Here is an 11762-nt window from a genome sequence, read left to right on the forward strand (position 1 = left end):
TTGGCGACTGCAGGCCTCTAGGTCTTCATTTTTTGCTGCGATTAACTTAAGCAACTTATCCATGTGTGATACCTGTTGCTGCAGCTGAGAAGTGGTGTCCTCATTATCTGATATACACTGCTCCGCTTCTTTCAACTGCCTGTCATGTTTGTCCACCTTTTGGACCAGGAAATCCAGGCAAGTATTCATGGTGTCCATTTTTCCGGACAGACCAGACATGCTGTGATGCAAGGCCAGAAGTAACAACTTGACTTCATCTCCCTGCGTTGGGAGTTGTGTATGCGCCATCTCACCAGTTGCCTGATTCGAGTCTTCTGAGTTTGAGCGTGTGGTCACCCTCTTGGCTTCGAACACCAGTTTCGACTGTCGACCATCCGGCTTGCCCATGACAGCCGCGGAACCTGTGTAACTTTCTCCAGGCGTGTGCGATTAGGACCTTGCACTGTGGGCCCAAAGGAGGGGGACGGCACAGAGACTATAAATGGGCACTGCCGCCACTGGATGCACCACGGATCACAGTCCCTGAGGGACTCCCACCCCTCCTCAAGTACCCAGCACAGATGGGGCAAGATGGGGTGGCGCGTCAGCGAGGGATGCGCAGATGGTCACCAAGCAATCCCTATGTGGGGGATGTTGCTGCTGCAGTAATCAGGTCAGCTGGAGGTACAGTCAGTACTGCTTTTATTGTGCTTCCCGGGGGTGACACAGGCTGGCCCACAGCTTCTATCCACGCAAGGGCCGTCAGCCCAGTATGCAAGTTTGCCCCCTAGTGCAACGCCATGGGGGAGATAGATGAGGGCTGTCCATCCGAGGCGCAGGCCGCCAGATGGACTCAGGACCCAGTCAGGACTGGTCGATGAGGCCCCAGTGACTGCGCGCTAGGTGGAGAAAATCAAGCGCGCATTCAATAAAACTTAAGATCCAGAGAGGCTCACAGTTGGCTCGACAGTGCAAGCCCCAGCACCCCTGTGGTAAATATTGGCCAAGTTTATGTGGATTTAAGGGCCACCATATGCAGGGATCCACTGTTTGCTCATCACCGAGTGCTGTGCTTAAACAATTCCAGGCAGGCACGGAGACCGAAAATGCCTCAATCAGCACCCCCAAGCAGTGTCGCAGGAGTTCAACAGTGTGGGCCGCGGCAGAGACAGGAGCACAGAACCTCAAAAGTCACCGCCAATATTTCTTCTGATCCGAGTGGAATGCTGATGATAGCGGGTACACTGTTCACCACAGCCGCGCCTCTCTGCAGTCTGCGCCCGATCCCAATGAGGCCCACCAGCCATGTGGGAGGCCGCAGTGCTTGAGTGGGCACTGCAGCCATGCAGAACTCCCAGCGGGACATCAGCTCACCCGCTCCTCACCGCATACAGCTCCAACCACCACACGGAGCGAAGCTCCCTGCTGAAAGTGACTCCGGAGATGGCAGGTGTATTGATTTACCGGACCCCGGTGTGTACCTTTGGATTCTGCATCAGTGGCAAAGGATAAATGAAAGATTAGAGAGCCAAGCAGCTGGAGCCTCACAGGTGTGTGGCCATCTTGGTCGTGCGCCACCTAGCGCTCCCTTGAACAAGACATGAGTTCAAAAAAGAGAAGAGTAGAGAGGCAACAAAAAAACACATAGAGAGTATCCAACAAATTGTTGTCATGCTTTCATAAAACGAATGGTAGTCCTTCATTGATATGCACAGGTCATTTTTATTCATTCCTTCATAAAATCTCTTGATAAAAGATGATCAGACAACACAGCCAACGCGTTTCGCCCAAGTTGGGCTTCCTCAGGGCTGTAAATATAACAATAACATAATCAGGATATGCATGTCCATAATTTATAAAAAACATCAAACTGCAATTCCAGAGTTGATGACAACTATAGAACTACATTTGAATGTGATACAAGATGTGTTCATTTGGAAGAACCAAAATAGAAGGAAAAAATATTTCAAGAAAAAGAAACGAAAAAAGAGAAAGAACCACACTGGAAGAAAAGAAAGCAAAAAACACCCAATAAAACGTGCAAAGTGTGTAAAGATTGTGATTCACAATCAAGAATATAAGCAGAGAGAGATACATAATTATATTGGAACAAGAAAGATCTCAGAGTTTAAATACAATCAACAATAAACGGTCAAAATTACTAAGATTGGGCAGGTCCACCGCCTCGTTATGCACATACATTGAAAACCCAGGCAAGCGGAAACAGCAATGAATATACAGGAATGAGAAAAAGGAGGACAAAAAGCAAACGAGGAAAATGAGGGAAATTAGATATAAAGCTGGTGCAGACAAAGAAATAAAAAAGAAAAAAGAACAACAGAAAAAGTGAGCGAGAACGAGCGAGCGGTGTAGATCACACACTGCTACACACCTACTTCAAACCCAACACAAGACATAGGTAGCAAAAAAAAGAGATCCTCCTTTTTCTCATTCCTGTATATTCATTGCTGTTTCCGCTTGCCTGGGTTTTCAATGTATGTGCATAACGAGGCGGTGGACCTGCCCAATCTTAGTAATTTTGACCGTTTATTGTTGATAGTATTTAAACTCTGAGATCTTTCTTGTTCCATTATAATTATGTCTCTCTCTCTGCTTATATTCTTGATTGTGAATCACAATCTTTACACACTTTGCACGTTTTATTGGATGTTTTTTGCTTTCTTCTCTTCCAGTGTGGTTCTTTCTCTTTTTTCGTTTCTTTTTCCTGAAATATTTGTTCCTTCTGTTTTGGTTCTTCCAAATGAACACATCTTGTATCACATTAACATTTAGTTCTATAGTTGTCATCAACTCTGGAATTGCAGTTTGATGTTTTGTATAAATTATGGATATGCATAGCCTGATTATGTTATTGTTATATTTACAGCCCTGAGGAAGCCCAATTTGGGCGAAACGCATTGGCTGTGTTGTCTGATCATCTTTTATCAAGAGACTTTATGAAGGAATTAATAAAAATGACCTGTGCATATCAATGAAGGACTAGCATTCGTTTTATGAAAGCATGTGAACAATTTGTTGGATACTCTCTATGTGTTTTTGTGTTGCCTCTCTACTCTTCTCTTTTTTGAATGTCTAGGGTTCTCAGGCTGTGGACCTAAGAGGTGGGCAACATATGCAAATAATATTTTTCTGTGACTTTTGTGTAGTGTGTGGGTAGTGCAACCAGTTAATCCTTACTGCTATTCTTTGCTCTTTTTGACAAGCCATGAGTTGCCATGATTTTTTCAAACCGTGGAATGGTCTGGCTGGCTGTGGTGGATTCCAAGATTTCGACTTCATGATACTTAGAGAAATCATAAATGACCACCAGCATATGACGACCATCGGAAAGGCTTCCAAAATCGGCACTCGCATGGTGCCAAGGTAAGGGTGGAATTGCCTCTGTGATGATGGGTGCTGGTGAGTCAGCAGGCCCCGTAGTTTGACTAAGCGGGCACCGCCACAGTTTGTTCCACAAGGGCATCCAGACTAGGAAACCACACCTTACATCTTAGCCGGGACTTCGTTTTGATGACTCCCTGTTGAGCTAGGTGTGCCAGATCCACCACCTTCCGTTGCAGACATCTTAGAATCACCAATCTCGGGCCTCTAATCAAACAACATTCTGGAGATATGATCAACTTGCTCTTCATGTTGTGTAATGACAACAGTGTGGATCTTGCTTCCTCCATGCGATTTGTTGTTTTGTTCAGCAGGGTATTCCACTTTTCTGATCTCACTGCAGAAATGCAGAGCTGGATGCTCCCATCTTTTTCTGTGGCTCCCTTGATTTCCTCCAACGAGATGGGAAGGGGCCTGGACATTTCCACTACCAGGCGAACATACTCTTCCCCTTCCTTTGCATCCATTTCCTCCCCTTGAGTGGCTGCGCGGGCATGTCTAGAGAGATAGTCCACAGGGTTCCAAGTTCCTGGACAGAATACCACATTAAAGTGATAATCTTGTAACTGAAGAATCCATTTTTAAATTCGAGGTGGTGGCTTGGAGGACGACCCCATGAACAATGGAATAATGGGCTTGGGATCTGTATGTACGGTGAAAGGCTGACCATAAAGATACAAATGAAAATGGTGGCAGCCCCAGTGGATAGCAATGGCCTCCTTTTCAATCTGTGAATACCTCTGTTCGTGGCCTTTAGCACTCAGCTGGTATAGGCCACAGGAGTCCAGTCCCCACTGTTCTGCCATTGAGAGAGTACTACTCCGAGGTTGGTGGGACTGGCATCCACTGACAGCTCAGATTCTTTTGCTGGCTCAAAATATACCAGTGTCGTGTCTGCTGAAAGAGCTTGCTTCGTAGCCTGAAATGCGATTTCCTGTTCAGGTCCCCAATTCTAGGCAGTGTTGAACTTGATCAACTCCCTCAGCGGCCAAAGTAAGATGAGTAAGGTTGTGGATGAACTGACCACAGTAGTTTACCATTCCCATGAAGCTTCAACTCCAGTCACATTAGTGGGTGCCGGAGCCCTTTGCATATCCTGGACTTTGAGAGAGTCTGAGAATACACTTTCGTGCGAGAAATGGAAGCCGAAAATTGATATTTCCTTTTTGAGGACGTCACACTTTTCTTTATGGAGTATCAATCCTTTTTCCAACAACCTCTGAAACACAGCCTATAGGTGGGGAAAATGTTCTTCCAGGATGGGGGCGCGAACCAGAATGTCATCACTGACATTAAACACTTTTTCAAGACCGGAAAGAACCCCCCTGTTGGTGTCCTGAAAAACCTCTGCAGCACTCGAAAATCCAAAACTGAGACGTTTGTGTCTTCGGAGCCCCACATGAGGAAAATGTGGTGATTGCTCGGGATGCGGGGTCCAACATTAATTGTTGGTATGTGGCACATAGATCCATCTTCGAGAACCATTTTGAGCCACTGACCTCAGCCACGATATCATCCACTGTTGGGGTGAGGTGTCGTTCTCGCTTTATGGCCAGGTTGGGCAGGCACATATTCATGCACATCCAAACCTCTCCTGGCTACTTAGGCGTGCGGGTCACAACAATTGGGGACACCCAGGGAGTCGGGCCCTCTACTTTGTCGATGCTGCCAGCCTGTTCCAGTTTGACCAGTTCCTCCTCTACTTTTGGCGAAGGTGGAAGGCCAACCTTCAGTGCCATAATGCCACTGGCTGGATTGACTCATCAATAAGAATATTTATCAGCCCACCCTTTAAACAGCCTATGCCCTCAAAGAGTGGTGCAAACTGGGATGTCAAGTCCTCAACACTTTCTTGGTGCACACTGAGTGCAAAGGCAACCAACTGAAGGAGTTCTTCCATCCGGCAGCTCAGCAACATTCCATGACCTTCTTTTGTGACATATATTTTGGACCTTGTTGATCGGGATCCATGCGCAGTTTCGGCGGTGAACATGCCTGCCAGCGGGAGTGGGTCAGTAGACCCACATGCATAGACTCTGGTAGTGGTATGGCTCAGGACCGGTGGGACGGGTAACGTGAGCACTTCGAATGAGCCATTATGTTGATAGACGCTCCAGTGTCAATCAGCGCTTATATCTAGTGTCCCTCAACCATCATGCAGCATTTGGGAATGTATTTTCGCAGGTGTCCTCCCGGTTGCAGGGCATGGATGACATGAACCGCTCCTTCTCCATCGTCATCGTCCATTTCACCTTCCTCGTCAGGATTACCATTTGTGTACACCTGGTGTATTGGCTTCAGTCGAGGGTTCCTCGGCGTCGTAGCGGAGCGGCAGGACTTTGCAAAGTGATTAATCTTGTTGCAATTCGAGCATCTTTTCCCAAATGACGGACACGGAACCTTGTGAGGATGAGGACCACCGCACCCGTAGCAGGTTCGAGATTCGAATGATGGTTTATTCCTCGGTTTCCTCTTGTCAGGGGCTTTGGCAGTGACTTGTTTACCGGCTCCACTTTTACAGTCTGTTGAAGCGCCGTCTCCATTTGAGATGCCCTTACTTACTTTACTTACTTACTTTCGATCTGCCCATGGTAAGCATATCTGCCATTGACATCCCTGGGACTTGCAAAATATTTTCACATAGCTTTATGGACAAGTAGCCTTTAATAAATTGGGCTCTGACTTCATCTGCTGTGTCAGGCAAAGTACACGTGCTAGCGAAGTCTCTCAGTCGCACATAGAACGTGTTGACTGACTCCTCCGGTAGCTGCCTAGCTTGACGCAGCAGAAAACACTCATAGTCCAGGTTTGCTAGTGGTTCAACGTGAGCTGTAAGCGCTCTTTTCAATGTGGTATATGCGTACAGTGGCCCTACTTCGATCACTGATTTCCCCAACTTGTGAATCGTTGCCCCCCCCCCTAAGTGTAATAGCATAGGACACCTTCTGTCATCCTCCAGGTCGATGGCAGCAAAGTAAGTTTCTAGGCGCTCCACCCACTCTTTCCACTTCACAGCCTGGGCAGAGGGAGGGCCATCAAGTAGAAAAGGTTCTACTTGGGGCATAGAAAACATGGTGGTGGTGTAATGGTGTTAGCGTCAGTAAGTGCATTGTGTTCCACCCCAAAGTCCTGACCACTGTGAGATACAATGTTCCTGGGTCACTTCAGGGATTGTCACACTGTGTTTCACCTGCAATGAGAGATTGGAGCCCCCTGTGGGAGCCCTGCATATTCTTGACTGTGTGGCCTTTTGTGTAGCTTCTGCCCCATATTATACTTATTTTTGTCCACTGCATGTGTAGAAGAACACCGTTCTGGGTCCTTGCGATGGTCAGGGTGCCCCAGGCAGCCTCGGAAATTCAGTAGCAGCTGTCCCCCATTCTCAGGGCTGCCGCGTGCAGGAGCACTTGTTCAGGCCTCCTCCACTGGGATGGGAGGGTAGGCCACACCTCTTCACTCTGGGAGGAGCCAGTCGGCAGCAATGAGGCCTCTACTTTTTACACAATGCATAAGCCCGCAGGCGGCGGGCGTGCCTCACCTCCCGGGCACAGTGATAAGACTTCGGGGTGGAGCACAGGCATGCTCGCAACCCCCACCGCACCACCACACAAAGCACCGGACAGGCCGCCAGGAATCACCGGATGGGCGCGCATACGACACCGACAGCCGCAGCTTCATGGCGAAGGACACCACACTGGGGTAGGTCGCTGGGCCATCCGCTCGTCGACAATTTGTTCTGTTCACCGTTAATCAGGTGAACACGGCAGGTAGAGGCATAGCTTTCAAATATTAAGTAAAGGATACAGACGCTGTTAAGTTAGTGTGGAACTTTCACTATATATTCCGCAACGTGCCGGGCCCAGTTTATTTAAACCTACGTTGCTACGTCACAGTTGTGACTATCGGGACACATGAACAGAGGGGAAACTACAGTACACCTCTGTGGGTTGGGCACAGTAAACAGACCCATCCGGGCCCATGTACCAGGAAGGGGGGGGGGCGACAAAAAGGATTGTTGCACAGGGCGCCACCAGAGCTAATGCCAGCCCTGACCACAGGATCTAAATGTGAATTTGTAATGAAGAAGATGAGTCAAAGATGAAAGTAAGTAAAAACTTTATTCAGCTCTACAGTTAAGGTCTGCTTCCACAAACCTCCAGGAATCGTCGTTCAGAACGCATCAAACATGAATCCCTTTCTGCCCTCCCTGCAATTGAAACATCTACGTGCCTGAGGAATAAAAGAAGTTAGGATCTACTACAAGTTTCCAATTACAGTGTAACCCATTTGGTCACACAATAAAGCTCAGGGTCAATTGATGGGATTAATTATGGATTTATAGCAAATTAAAAGCCAAGCTGATATAAATAGGTTGCAGGAATACAGTATAAAAATACAGAATAACTAGAGGCAAGCCAACACGGTGTATAAATTGGATCCTCAATAACAACAAGCATTTACAATGCAATCGGTCTCACATTTGTGAAAATTAGAGCTGTTGGCATTTAAAATGGCAATTTTTTAACTTTTGTTTTTTAATTTGCTGTGGCCTAATCTCGATCTGAAATGTGAAGGATGCTGTAAAGGGAAGTACAAAATCAAAGTCGTTTCAATCTCAATATTGTTGCCAGATGTCACAGACATAACTGAATTTTGTATGATGTGTAGAATACTGCTAATGCTAAAAAAGAGCTTTTAGTAGCTGATAAGTCAGACAGCAAACCCAGAGGAAGGAATTATGAAAATGTAGTAGAAAGGTAGGAAACAGCAGAGAGTATACTTACTAAAGATTGAGTTCAAATTAAATAAAAGCAATGGACCAAGCATTGAAATGTTACCACAACAGAAGGATAAGAAGATCATAAGAAAGCAAGGAAGCTAGTTTGATCTGTAGGACTGCTGGCATCTACCAAAATACACCTGGTTGTCTACCTACGAGGCACTCCCGATAAGTCACTGGTCAAAGACGACACGTGCAACTGACAGATGAGGGCGAAGATTTTAGGTGTGCAATGGTTCACAGTTTGTTCTTAATTATTCTATTATTTTTATGTTGGCTATTAAGCACTATCTTATAAATAGGTTGCTGCTAATTAACTATACAAAGACTGAATAATCCTCAGTAATTCTGGCTCACTGTGTAAGTAATGTGATTACTGTACTTACTATATGACGGAGAATATTAAAAAACAGTTACAAAAAAAGTTCTACTGCCAGATAGACCACTCCATCAACGCCATGAGACATGTGAAAGCTTCTTATCTTGTAAAGAACCAAATTAAAAGAGGACTCACAGACCAGAAATTCTGCTGAGTGTACAGGCTATAAAGTAAAGTTCAAGTGCCAGCCAGCTTCCCTACAGATAAAAAGCAATATAGAAAAAATAGAAGGGAGAATCATTGCTTTGACTGCGGCGAATGGATACAATTGTAACCGGAGACCGACTCTCAGTCAATAACATGCCCAAGAAAAGGCAATGAAACTGGATAATTTTTTTTACATTTTGGAAATATAACATCTGATTAGCGCTCAATTTCCTCTACTAGAATTTAGAAATAGGCATGATTTCAGGCCTAAAGTGTGGGACTTTCAAGCAGCTTTTAAGAGGATGATCAGTGGAGATCTTAGAAGTGTTAAGTGTTGATTATGAGAGTTTGCTTAAAGCCTGTCTGAGATGCCATAAAGGCCCCTAGATTGCCGTCCTCCCCTCCTCCTTCACGTTAACTAACGTATCCAAGTAATGTGGCTGGCAGACAATATTTTGGCTTTGCGCTACAGAATCTGTGTTAACTTTTTCAACGACTGGTGTCTTTGGCTCAGAATGCAAACCGTCTAAACTGAAAATGGTAGTGCCATTGCCCTGCATCTGGAATTTACGAATACCCTAGTAAATCAGGGAAACAGAGAAATGTGTCAGCACAGCAGAAAATTCTGTAGAAGTTCTCCAAGGTTAAGCATGAAGCCAAACAGCAGACATGTAGCAAAGAGGTCTGTACCTCAAGAGTCGACAGAGAAATCTGAATCAAGCTAAAGTGCAAACCCCAATTATACCCACCAAAAGAATCTTCCAGAATCCCATGACACATAACCACTTATTTCTCATTTTCAAACAATCAAACTTGGTAACTACACTCTGGATTTTCTTTCCTGTGGTCTACACATTAGAAAATCCTTGGATTCCTCCCATCTTCTTATTCCACTCGGACAGCACAACCCACAGAGGTGTACTGTAGTTTCCCCTCTCCTCCTGAATAAATCTTCTTATCTTTGACAAAATATACTTCTTTCTAGTCTCACTATTCTTTCACATGATGTGCCTTACTTTAACCATGAGCTAATGCATCATCACCTACAGAGGAGAGAAAACCATTGCATCCAAAACAAGCATTCATGTTAGAATTGATCATTGTGAAATCCAAAAGCTTAAGGCCTTTGGTCAATTTTAGTATGGCAAGCATTCCAATACACGTTTTAAATGCATAATTACAGCTACATATACAGTTATGATATAGCTATAGAGCACTATTCAAATGGATACATTTCAGTTATTAGCTAAATGGTGAGTATTACTCAAAGAAATATGTGAACATATAAGGAATACAATGTTATTCAAACCACGCAAAGGTAAATATATGTGAAAACTTCAAGTTGTTGTTACTGTAAAGGAAAATGTTAACATACACTCATATAAATGTTGAGCATACGAAGTAGATGCACTTTCCAGTAACTGTTCAAGTGCACTACATTACGTTAATAATGTTACATGATACGAGTACATGAGGCCACAGGTACACATATATGTGGCCTAATTAAACATAAAAAGGGTGTAGCTAAAATTACGCTGCTCCAGTTTGTAGGAGAGTAGGGTCTGCTTTCTATGGTTACCCCCACTTTTTGCTATGTTTCACTGGTTTTTCGACCTTAGTATGGCTGTGGCCCTGCTAATCAGGCCCACAGCCTAGCTGTTCTCTCTCTAAATTGATACCATGTACTTTAGGTACATACCAGATTGATTACTAGGTCAACCTTATGAGCCCCTGTATATGGTATCTTAGGTATCCAGGGCATAGGTACCCAAGAGGCCTACCAGGGCCTGAAGCAAGTATTGTGCCACTCCTGGTTAGCCTTCCAAACTGACACCACAGGTCTGCACGTGCATCCTGGGTAAGGTGGTGTAATCACCCCTTACTTAGATATAGTATACCTATATCTACCTTTACATATATACACATAGTAAACTATAAGTCACTCCAATGGCAGGCCTTGACAATCCTGAAGGCAGAGTGCTTGGTTTTGTGTGAGAGGGTGCCCTAGCAGCTTTCAGAACCATCTCCTTATAGCTGTTCTATGATATAGCCATATCATATAGTCTTAAGTGCGTTAATGCTAACTTTGGTTTGGCTTTATCAAAACATGTCGTGTAAGGTGTCAAACACTTTGGAATATTATCCCCCCCACCAGTTCTGGTGGTAGGGGTAGCATTCCACCCTTCTACAGGGAGAAGGCATGTACATACTGGTAAACGTGGTTAAAGTTAAACAGAGCCCCAGCATCACAAAATGGATGCTGCTGCCACAGACACGAGTCTGCCCTACTGCTGCTGGACAAAACTCCGGCAGGGGAGGCCTGGACAATAGGTTTCCTGTCCAGGGAGGTGCTAGCACCTCCCCAGACAGGTTTTAGTGTATTGGGGCAGGGTGGGTTGCATTCAGTGAATGCTTTTCAGACACTGCCTGGGGCACACAAGGTGCTCCATGCATTTCCCAGTTCAAACCGGTTGCTGGGGCACTCAGCCTCAGCTCTGGCGCGAATCTGGACAAAGGGGAAGGGGTGTAACCACCCCCTCCCCAGGTCCACCCATAGGAGGAACCTTAGAGTTAGTCCAACCCCTAAACTTGCTATAAGAATATGATCCCAGTCCCTAGGACTTTAGAATACACTGGGCAAAACTCTGCAACATATATCTTGGACCTTCAACATTCCATATCGACTGCAAGATGGAAGAAATCTCCCATGTGGTCAAGGAGGACCACCCTGTTCAAACAGGCAACAAAAGTATCTTTGGCGGTCTGTATTTTTGAGGCTCCCGCTGGATCCCGAAGAATCTGCGACACAAGACATGGACTTTCAGACATCTCTGAAGCTGACCCGAGCTTCCAGCAAAGCTGAGACCCGTGGCTGACACGAGAGACATGGGACCGGAACTCCTTAACATCCTGCAGTTTTGTACCTGCACCTACTTCCCGAGGTATCCCGAACTTGTGCAATGGTATATTTAAAGCCCTTGCCCCAAGCACCTTTTGAACTGAAGTATAGAGGCCAGCACTCCACGATTGACCTGTGAGTCCCCTTCCTTCACCACAGCTTGAAGCCCCTTTGCA

This window comes from Lissotriton helveticus, chromosome 2_1 (assembly GCF_964261635.1).
Source record: "Lissotriton helveticus chromosome 2_1, aLisHel1.1, whole genome shotgun sequence".
NCBI lineage: Eukaryota > Metazoa > Chordata > Amphibia > Caudata > Salamandridae > Lissotriton > Lissotriton helveticus.